This window comes from Cynocephalus volans, chromosome 4, assembly GCF_027409185.1.
Source record: "Cynocephalus volans isolate mCynVol1 chromosome 4, mCynVol1.pri, whole genome shotgun sequence".
NCBI lineage: Eukaryota > Metazoa > Chordata > Mammalia > Dermoptera > Cynocephalidae > Cynocephalus > Cynocephalus volans.
In genome coordinates, this window is record NC_084463.1 from 163,534,168 (window position 1) to 163,546,308 (window position 12,141).

The following is a 12,141-nucleotide window of genomic DNA, read 5'->3' on the forward strand; positions in this document are numbered from 1 at the left end:
CAAGGGAGTACTGGGTTTGGTTCCTGAAAAATAACTACTACTGCCATAAAAACCCAAGAAAAATCTAAACCCACTAGTATAATAAAAATGGCATTCATGAGGAGAAAACAAGCTAACAAAAACACTATCTACAACCTAAGGAACCACCAAACAAAGAAACCAAACAGCAAATCAGAAAGCAAGGAACAAAAGACACCTAAGACAACCAAACAACCAATAAAATGCTAGGAATAAATCAACACCTTTCAATAACAACTCTTAATGTAAAAGGCTTAAATTCCCCAATCAAAAGACACAGACTGGCTGACTGGATCAAAAAGGAGGACCCAACTATATGCTGCCTACAAGAGACCCACCTCACCCATAAAGATTCACACAGACTAAGAGTGAAAGGATGGAAAAAGATTTACCATGCAAACAGAAAAGAAAAACAAGCTGGAGTAGCTATTCTTATATCTGACAAAATAGACTTTAAACTAAAAACCATAAAAAGAGACAATGAGGGACACTACTTAATGATAAAAGGACTGATTCATCAAGAAGACATAACAATCATAAATATGTACGCACCCAATGTTGGAGCAGCCAGATTTATAAAACAAACTCTATTAGACCTAAAGAAGGAAATAGACACTAATACCTTAATAGCAGGGGACCTGAACACCCCACTGTCAATATTAGACAGATCATCTAGGCAAAGAATCAGTAGAGAAACACAAGATCTAAACAAGACTCTAGACCAATTGGAATAGGCAGATATCTACAGAACATTCCACCCAACAACCTCAGAATATTCATTCTTCTCATCAGCACATGGATCATTCTCCAGGATAGATCACATATTAGGTCACAAATCAAGTCTCAATAAATTCAAAATAATTGGAATTATCCCATGTATCTTCTCAGACCACAATGGATTAAAACTAGAAATTAATAACAAACGAAACTCTGGAAACTATACAAACACATGGAAATTAAACAGCATTCTACTTAATGACATATGGGTCCAAGAAGAAATCAAGCAGGAAATCAAAAAATTTATTGAAACTAATGAAAACAATGATACATCATACCAAAACCTGTGGGATACTGCAAAAGCAGTATTGAGGGGGAAATTTATTGCATTAAACGCTCACTTCAGAAGAATGGAAAGATGGCAAGTGAACAACCTAACACTTCACCTTAAAGAACTAGAAAAACAAGAACAATCCAAACCTAAAGTTAGCAGACGGAAAGAAATCATTAAGATTAGAGCAGAACTGAATGAAATTGAAAACCAAAAAACAATTCAAAAGATCAACGAATCAAAAAGTTGGTTTTTTGAAAAGATAAATAAAATTGACAAACCATTAGCATGGCTAACAAAAAAAAAGAAGAGAGAAGACTCAAATAACAAAAATTAGAAATGAAAAAGGCGATATTACAACTGATTCATCTGAAATACAAGGAATCATTCGAGACTACTATAAACAACTATAAGCCAACAAATTTGAAAATCTGGAGGAAATGGATAAATTTCTGGACACACACAAGCTCCCAAAACTGAACCATGAAGACGTAGAAAATTTGAACAGACCAGTAACAATAAAGGAGATTGAAGCTGTTATCAGAAGGCTCCCAACAAAGAAAAGCCCAGGACCAGATGGATTCACAGCAGAATTTTACCAAACATTCAAAGAGGAATTGACACCGATTCTTTACAAACTATTTCAAAAGATTGAAACAGATGCAAATCTCTCAAACTCATTCTATGAAGCAAACATCATCCTGATACCAAAACCAGGTAAAGATATAACCAAAAAAGAATACTACAGGCCGATATCCTTGATGAATATAGATGCAAAAATCCTCACTAAAATACTAGCAAACAGAATACAGCAACACATACGTAAAATTATTCACCACGATCAAGTGGGATTCATCCCAGGGATGCAAGGTTGGTCCAACATACGCAAATCAATAAATGTGATACACCATATTAATAAACTCAAACACAAGGACCATATGATCATCTCTATAGATGCTGAAAAAGCATTTGATAAAGTTCAGCACTCATTCATGACAAAGACCCTCTATAAGTTAGGTATAGAGGGAAAGTATCTCAACATAATTAAAGCCATATATGACAAACCCACTGCCAATATCATCCTGAATGGGGAAAAGCTGAAAGCTTTTCCTTTAAGAACAGGAACTAGACAAGGATACCCACTCTCACCACTCCTATTCAACATAGTGTTGGAAGTACTAGCCAGAGCAATCAGAGAAGAGAAGGAAATAAAGGGCATCCAGATTGGAAAAGATGAAGTCAAACTGTCCCTGTTTGCAGATGACATGATCCTATATATCGAACAGCCTAAAACCTGTACAAAAAAACTGTTGGAATTGATAAATGATTTCAGCACAGTAGAAGGATACAAAATCAACACACAAAAATCAGTAGCATTTCTTTTCTCCAATAGTGAACATGCAGAATGAGAAATCAAGAAAGCCTGCCCATTTACAAAAGCCACAAAAAATTAAATACTTAGGAATTGAGTTAACCAAGGAGGTGAAAAATCTCTATAATGAGAACTACAAACCACTGCTGAGAGAAATTAGAGAGGATACAAGAAGATGGAAAGATATCCCATGCTCTTGGATTGGAAGAATCAACATAGTGAAAATGTCCATACTACCCAAAGTGATATACAAATTCAATGCAATCCCCATCAAAATTCCAAAGACATTTTTCTCAGAAATGGAAAAAACTATTCAGACATTTATAGGGAACAATAAAAGACCACGCATAGCCAAAGCAATGCTGAGCAAAAAAAATAAAGCTAGAGGCATAACACTACCTGACTTTAAGCTATACTACAAAGCTATAATAACCAAAACAGTATGGTACTGGCATAAAAACAGACACAATGATCAATGGAATAGAATAGAGAACCCAGAAATCAGCCCACACACCTACAGCCATCTGATCTTTGACAAAGGCACCAAGCCTATTCACTGGGGAAGGGACTGCCTCTTCAGCAAATGGTGCTGGGATAACTGGATATCCATATGCAGGAGAATGAAACTAGATCCATACCTCTCACCGTATACTAAAATCAACTCAAAATGGATTAAGGATTTAAATATACACCCTGAAACAATAAAACTTCTTAAAGAAAACATAGGAGAAACACTTCAGGAAATAGGACTGGGCACAGACTTCATGAATATGACCCCAAAAGCATGGGCAACCAAAGGAAAAATAAACAAATGGGATTATATCAAACTAAAAAGATTCTGCACAGCAAAAGAAACAATTAACAGAGTTAAAAGACAACCAACAGAGTGGGAGAAAATATTCACAAAATATTCATCTAACAAAGGATTACTATCCAGAATATATAAGGAACTCAAACAACTTTACAAGAAGAAAACAAGCAACCTAATTAAAAAATGGGCAAAAGAGCTAAATAGGCATTTCTCTAAGGAAGATATACAAATGGCCAACAGACATATGAAAAAATGCTCAACATCACTCAGCATCTGGGAAATGCAAATCAAAACCACATTGAGATACCATCTAACCCCAGTTAGGATGGCTAAAATCCAAAAGACTATGAACGATAAATGCTGGCGAGGTTGCGGAGAAAAAGGAACTCTCATACATTGTTGGTGGGACTGCAAAATGGTGGAGCCTCTATGGAAAATGGTATGGAGGTTCCTCAAACAATTGCAGATAGATCTACCATACGACCCAGCTATCCCACTGTTGGGAATATACCCAGAGGAATGGAAATCATCAAGTCGAAGGTATACCCGTTTCCCGATGTTCATCGCAGCACTCTTTACAATAGCCAAGAGTTGGAACCAGCCCAAATGTCCATCATCAGATGAGTGGATACGGAAAATGTGGTACATCTACACAATGGAATACTACTCAGCTATAAAAACGAATGAAATACTGCCATTTGCAACAACATGGATGGACCTTGAGAGAATTATATTGAGTGAAACAAGTCAGGCACAGAAAGAGAAATACCACATGTTCTCACTTATTGGTGGGAGCTAAAAATTAATATATAAATTCACACACACACACACACACACACACAAAAAAAAAAAAAAAAAAAACGGGGGGGGAGGAAGATATAACAACCACAATTACTTGAAGTTGATATGACAAGCAAACAGGAAGGACATTGTTGGGGGGGAGGGCGGAGGGAGAAGGGAGGGAGGTTTTGGTGATGGGGAGCAATAATCAGTCACAATGTATATCGACAAAATAAATTTATAAAAAAAAAAAATAAATAATAATAATATCTTTAAAAAAAAAGAATACAATGATTCTTTCTCACATGATAGCTACAACATAACCACTTTTGCTCACACTGTACACAGAATAATTACAGAAAAAATTATTAACCCAGGTGGCTTTTCTTACTAGCTTACTAACTAGATCTTTTTGAGATTAACAGGAACTGAATCTGTGACTTGACTTCATAGAGGATGATCGCCATGTATCAGCAAACGGGCCTTTGGGGTTTCGGTAAAACAGGTATTGACAGAGTGTCCTGAGTGCCCAGGGAAAGGGACACCATGCCCTTTCTGGACAATGAGACTCATGAGTAGGGCACAGGGCGCTTGCTGTGGGCCTCTCGTTGGAGCAAATACTGCTATTGCCCCATGTGGCCGATGAGAACACCGAGGCTCAGAGAGGGGAGATCATTTGTCCACCATCACTCAGCGAGCGATGGAACTGGTCAAACCAGGTCACCTGTCATCGACGGTGAAGGGATTCCATGAGATAACCCCAGCACGTGCTAAACTCTCAGTAAATGCTATGTGCCATTAGGCTAGTAACATTAAAAATACAATAATTGCACTTTTAATTAAATATAAATTTAATTAAATGTATATTTCCATTTATAAAGAAGAACAGGGGCAAGAAGAACAGGTGGGCTCATGGGGAGAAGAAGGTGCAGGTGGAGGAGGTTCTATTATGGGGTCATGGAGGGCTCCAAGGCCTGGCCTCAAGTCTTCCCTCCTGAAATAATCCCACTTTGGAGAATGTTCTCTTTGAGCATCCTGGGGTTTTAAAATTTTTATTTTATTCTATTTATTATTTTGGGCAGCTGGTTGGTTCAGAAATCTGAACCCTTGACCTTGGTGTTAACAACACTGAGCTCTAACCAGCTGAGCTAACCAGCCAGCCCCCTTAAATTTTATTTTTATTAAAAAAATTTTTTTAAGGCTGGTCAAGTGCAGCAGTGGGAGTGAGAAGGAGCAAAGAGATCTGGAACTGGTTGTGATCACCACTGCACTTGGACCTCCCTGGGGTTTTTCAATCCAATTCAAACATTCCTAAGTAGGATAACACCCCAAGCCTTGGAGATTGCTTTCACAAAGCTGAGCTCTGGAAGTCCAGGGTGGCGGCTGCAGACCACGGGGCCTGGGGTGTGTGAAGAGGGAGAGACCGTCATAGATACACTGAGCTTCCAAATTCAGCCTCGGGCCAACCCGTCAGGGAGAATATGTTCTCTTCAGTTTCTGGAAAGACTTTCTTAAGAAAACCTTCCTTATCAGGTGAAATACCAGTTTAAATTTCAAGGTATAGGTTTGACAACATAACAGTCTGCCCTTCAAGGGGCAGGAAAGTCATGCCTCTCCGTGAGTTTCCGTTTGTGTGCGTGGCCTCACCCTGGGAGGAGGGAAGTTCCTTTACAGACAAGAAAACTGAGGCACGAGACACAAACTTGCTCAGGGTCACTGAGGAAGAGGGTGGTAGCGGTGGGATACAACCTTACCAGGCAGGCAGAGGCTGCTTTTAACAATTCGGTGGAATGTGGCAATCCCCCCAGTTCCTTATTTACCCAGAATCTTCAGCCCCTCGAAACCCCCACTGACCCTCATGAAGAGGCTGGCTCTGCAGCTCAACCCCGGCCTCCCATACTAGAGTCACCCAGAGAACCTGAAGAGAAGGTGGAATCAAGTAAACCGCAAGGCCTCGTGCTCAAAACACCCCCGGGGTTCTCCAGCTCTCTCTCCCTGCTGGGGTGACCTGCAGCCCACAGGCCCCGGGGCCACAGTGAGAGGTAGAAGAGGGTCATGACAGTCAAAAGCTACTGGCACATAACTGGAGTCCCATTCGATCACCAATAAATTACTCCAGTCCATCATTATATCATCTGAAAATGTCTCCTGGCATGAGGCCACTTGGGTTTGCAGGCTTGCATTTGATGTGATCAGGCTCCAAAACCAGGAGGGGTCTCCGCAATATATGGCTTCACCTTTCCAGGCATCTGGTTTGACTGAGGTAAGAGACATTGTCATATCTTGCTCTGAGACTCTTTGAAGGCACTGATGTCACATTGGGTCTCCCTCACTACATAACCCACTTATTCATTCCTTTACCCTCAGCTACTGTTCCTCCTTCTCTCCACTTATGCGCAAGCTTTTCCACCTTTGGAAGGGACATTAGGTTTGACCACCGTGCGGGTCACTCCAGTTCAGATAGGGTAAGGCTGCAATCATGTAAGTACAGAGCTAAGGGGCTCTCTTGGCCACCAGGCAATTCAGCTGCATTCATTTTTTTTTTTTTTTCTGGCAGCTGGCCACTATGGGATCTGCACTCTTGACCTTGGTGTTGTAACACTGCATTTTAACCAACTGAGCTAACTGGCCAGCCTGCATTCACTCTTAATACCAGTTTTGCCAGACGGGGTGAAGGTGCAACCTGTCCTATGAGGTCCTTCGGAATTCTGGTATAAAGGTTTTAAAAGTACAGTCATGATACCAGCACCCTCTTCCCCAGATCCACTAGAAAAACGGGAAAATCTGGCAGGGACGCTCATTAGCCCCACTCATGCTGAGTGTGAGCACACACTTGCGAGTGCGTGTAAGCCGGCCCCTCACCCTTTATCTCACCCCGTCCTGGATGAGCAGTCTTCCAATTGCTGGTCCCGCTTCTCCATGGAACCATTGCTCTGAGGCTCTCTCTCCACCCACTGCTGGACATTATGGGCTGCACAGTGTTCCTTGGTCTGAAGAAGTGACTGTCAACTGTCCAAATCTGAGTGATATCTTCTGCTTTGGTTTCTCTGTAGCACTCCATTTGCATCTTCCCGTGGGTGAGTGAAGTCGGTTCAGAGTCAGTGCTTGTCCCGTCAGGACGCATGGGTAGCCCCCAGGGCACCAGCATCCGTCTCACTTGCCAGCTGTGTTCAGGGCCTTCCCACCAGCGCGCCTGCCCCAGCCATCGGCCGTCTGTCTTCCTTGCTGGCAGACAGAGTAGTTCTTGTTGGCACCTTGTGACTGAGAGGGTGCAAGAGGAACATGTCTAGATCCTGCCCATCCCTGCAGTGCCCCAGGTCCACTCAGTTCACGGGCCCAGGTGGTTGCCTCACGTGAGCACGTGGGTTCTTCTGATGGGCATCGACATCTGACTTTACGCCCCCTCAAATGTCCACAGGGTTGTGCCCCATAAAGGTGGTCCTTTAATAGGCCAGGTTTCTATTGTCCTCCTGCCTGTGTGGCCAGGTCATTGGCCACTGCCCATGAGTCAGTATAAACCTAAGCATGGGGCTTTTACCGCTGTTCAGTTCTTCCATCACTGCTAGGAAACAGCATGGAATTCCACTCCTGAGCTGACTTGTTTTCACCTTCTTTGATCAGAGTGGCGTCCTTCCAAACAGGAGGTTGTTTGCTCACCATAAGCCAAGCAGCTCTCTGTCACCAGCCAACAGCTGTATGAAGGGCGCTGTGCAAGTGACGGCAGAATCTGGCATCTCCTCGTGCAGTTTCAGAGTCAGTCCTAGGGGAAGAGTCTCCCTGCTCGTGAGGACCTCCTCTTTGCGTTCCCCAGGCAACATGTTCCTGTATAAAGCATTTCCATTTTATTATGGGACTCTTCTGGGCACTGCCACCCCATTAGAGAGTTTCTCTGACATCATGAAACGTCCTGGGTATCTCAGCCTTCAAGATTACTTTATGTCCTTCAGTCATGGTGGTAGTTTCAGTTAATGTATGATAGCAAGCTAGTAAATGTCCCTGAGACAGAAGTTCTCCAGTCCAAAGTCCCAGCAGTGGTTGCTGGGAAGTGCTCACAGGATGGCCCAGTCTGTGCTTCACACCACACGGGGCTATCGCAAGGACAATCTGTCTCTACGAGCACTCCAGCTTCTATTCCACACTGCGTGGGCTCAGGCTGTCTCACTGGTTCCCATTAGGAACCATTAATTTGGACAGCATGTCCAATTAACAGTGCTTGAAGGGCAGGCCTATAATTTAACCCAATTCTGACACTGTCTACCTGGCGTTAGTGCAAACCCCACAGGTTAAGGGCTCAGTCCCGTAAGACTGCCCCCACTTCAGATGCCAGTTGCAAGTCGGGGCCTCCAGTACTTCTGACCAACTGGCATAAATTAGGGGCTCCCATAACCCCCTCCTAATGTTCAGTTATTTGCTAGAGCAGCTCACAGAACTCAGGGAAACTTTTACGTATGTTTACCAGCTTATTATAAAGGATACAACTCAGGAATAGCCACATGGAAGAGACGCACAGGGTAAGGTATGGGGGGGATGGGGAAGAGGGCACAGAGCCTCCAACCCTTTCTGGGCGTGTCCCCTCCAAGCAACTCCATGTGTTTAGCAACCTGGAAGCTCATCAAATCTTGCTCAAGAATTTTTATAGAGCTTAATATTCAGTTACATCTTTCCCAGAGGTCAGCAGGTGGGGCTGAAAGTTCCAACCCTCCAATTGCTTGGTCCATCTGGTGACCTGCCCTTCCTGAGGTTAACTGGGGGGCCCAGCCTGTCCTCTCATTAGCATAAACTCAGGTGTGATCAAAAGGAGCTCTTTATGAATAAGATGACACCTCTATCACTCAGGAAATTCCAAGGATTTAGGAACTCTGTGCCAGGAACCAGGGACAAAGACTAAATATATTTCATATTACACCACAGGCGCCTAATCCGCACCAGAGTTTTTATAAGCAAGTGATAACACCTTGCCAAGTAGAGCCCCCAAGAGTTGGGGTTTGTTAGGGTAGCAGAGTGCAGCTCACCCTGGTGAATATATGGGAGGATTCTAGAGTGCAGCTGGGAGAGGCTCACTGTAACATCTCTGTGGTCCAGGCTCTCCATGTATAAAATGCAAAAGATTGCAGTACCTGTGTCCTGGGGCTGTTAGGAAGGAGGTTTAGGTGAATTGGCTCAAGCTGTGCCTACCCCTGTGCCCGGCCCAGAAGTGCTCACCCAGGATCACTGTGAGCCCCTCCAGTGCACAGGGACTTTCCTTGCTCCGGCTCCCCACCCCCTGGCCCGGGAGCCCCCCAGGTGCCAACTCTGTGCTTTCTTTCTCTAGGGTGGGGCCTGCATCTTCTCACTCTTTGACCGTTCCTCTTCATCATGCTAGCTCAGTGTCATGCTTGCTCCAGGACAGCACCCACGCAATGCGATTTTACTTTATAATGATCCCTCCATGAAGTGACCTTTGCCCCTCAAAGATCATTTCCAGAGACAATGTGATAAGGACCCTGCCAGCCCTGCTCTTTTATTACCAGCCTGATGTAGGGCAGGACCCTCACAACAGTGTTCTGCACATCCAGGCCCTGGAGCATTGGCCTGGTTCCTGGGGGAGGACCTCGTGTCTCCTGGTAGCCACCAACAGGAGGAAAGAAAGAAGGGAGCCAGATGGCACCCTTTGGGAACATGAGGCTTCCCTGGGTGTCTGTGCCAACTCCAGTCTCTGCCAAGGAGAGTTCAGTCATGGGAGGAGGAGTCTGGCAGGAAGTGGGTCGAAGGGCATCCCGCCTTCCAGGTGTGCTGCTCTCGTCTCTGTGAGCCATTGCAGCCTGTGGCCCCAGGAGTCTGAGGACCCAGGTGTGGAGATGCCATAAGCACCTGCTGTCGGACGCTGGGCCCCAGGAGCCACGTGCAACCATGCAGCCCCCTTGTAGATCTTCTTAGACAACGTTGAGCCCCACCCACACTGCAGTACACCAGTCTACATGTTTAAAGCTTCCAGAGCTGTATGTGGCTGTGGTTCCTGTAGACGTGTAGGACTCAATTTCTTTCATAAAACTCCTGGGTCATCAGCCTTGCCCTACACCAGCCTTCTGATTGTGGCCTGGGTCCCCAATGACATCTGCATTTCATCGAAGTGGCCACCCTAGCCCCCATGGGGACCAATCCCTGGCTCATCGGCAGCATGGAATGAGGGATTCCAAGAGACATTCATTTATGCAGAATGCCAGCTACATGCCTGGCATGGTAGGTGATGCTGAGTGCACATTAGTGAATAGGCGGATGCATGTCCCTGCCCAGAGCTGGCAGTCTAGAGAGGCAGGGAGGCAGACAAGAAACCACGAACATACAAATACACATTTGCTGACACCAGGTAGGGTCAGGAGGGAGCAGACGGTGACACCAGGAGGAACCTACTGAGATGGTGTGAAAGTTGGTGAAATCACTTTGTTGAACTCAGACAAAATAAAGCTGGAAAGACATGAAGGAGGGGGGCTCATGCCTGCTTGTCTAAGATAAGGACTGTTTCCAAGGACATCCCAAGTCCATCAGAACTCCCTTCCCATTTGTCAAGTCCTTCACGCATCTCCTGCTTTGCACGTGCACAAGTTCTGGTGACACAGTCTATCCCTAGACGTTCTTCAGAACTGTTGTAATTCAGACACGATGCTCCAAGAAGAAAATGCCCAGTAATGGCATCGTAATAAACTGATGGCAAATCTGACTGAACCTCTGAAACCAATGACCTCTGTTTGCCAATAAAAACTTTCTTACTTTCCTTCATCAGATGCACTCGTGGCTTGTCATGGTGTGCATTATGGATAATAATCCTATTTCCTATTCTCGAATAAACTCAACACATTTGGAGATATCTTTTTCTGTTATTTCTAGGCTAACAATGGTATGGTCTGGGCAGCCTTATCCAAGCTAGTGAAAAGGATCAATCGCAGCTACACACTTATTTCATATCTTATGGTTTGAATGTTCCAAAACTCATGTTGAAATTTAATTGCCATTGTGATAGTATTGTGAGGTGGGACTGGACGGATAGGAGGTGACTAAGCCGTGAGGGCACCGCCCTTGTGAATGGATTAACATTCTTGTTACGGGAGTGGGTTCCCTCGAGAGCCGGTTGTTCTTTATAAAGGAATTCTGCACTCTCCACCTTGCTCTTGCCCTCTCTCACCTTCTGCCTTCTGCCACAGGATGACGCAGCACAAAGGTCCTCACCAGATGCCAGTACCTTGATCTTGGCAGAGGCGGCAGGCCGATGGGAAACCACCGGCTGCCTCATGTCCGTGTTGTCCCTTTCACGCTCTCCTTCCACACCTTAACCCTTCTGCCACAGGTTGGAAGTTTTGGGGTGGCAGCAGCTTTGGGTCTTGGCCACCCCTGGCCCCGCAGAGGAAGAGCCAAGCTCAGCAGTCCAGAGGAGCAAGCCAGGGAGCCTTGGGAGATGGGCAAAGTCAAGGTGGGTGCTGGTGGGAGGCAGATGCTGCGTTCCCTTAAGGCGAGGCACGCAGGTGCTCGAGGGCCTGGTGAAGCACAGAAGGACAGGCCAGGCACAGCCCACACGGCCTCACTGGGCAGCAAGGTGTTCCTGGGAGAGCGGGCCTGGGTGAGCCAACCTGGGCGAGCTGACCAGCTGGCTGGGACGCTGGACGTGGTGGTGTGGGCAGCAGCACCGTGCCACCCTGGGGTGCCCATGGTGCTGGTCTAAGACCAGCTGCAGAGGCTGTGAGGGAACATTTGCACTCTCAAGAGTGATGTGGATCCACTTTTGCTTTCTTTCAGTCAAGTAATGCAACTTGCTAACCTAGTCCATTTAAAAAAAATCACATAAAATGTAAAACACACATAAAATGTACCACCTTAACCATTCTGAGCGTACAGTTCAGTGGTATTAAATACATTCACGTTGCTGTGCAACCATTACCAGCATCCCTCTCCAGAACGCTTTTCATCTTGCAAAACTGAAACTGCCCATGTTAACCATTAACTCTCAGTTCCCCTCTCCCCCAGCTCCATTCTTTCTGTCTCCATGAATTTGACTACCTCATGTAAATGGAATCACGGTATTTATCTGTGACTGGTTTATTTCACTTAGCATAACATCAAGGCTCATCGATGGTGTAGCAT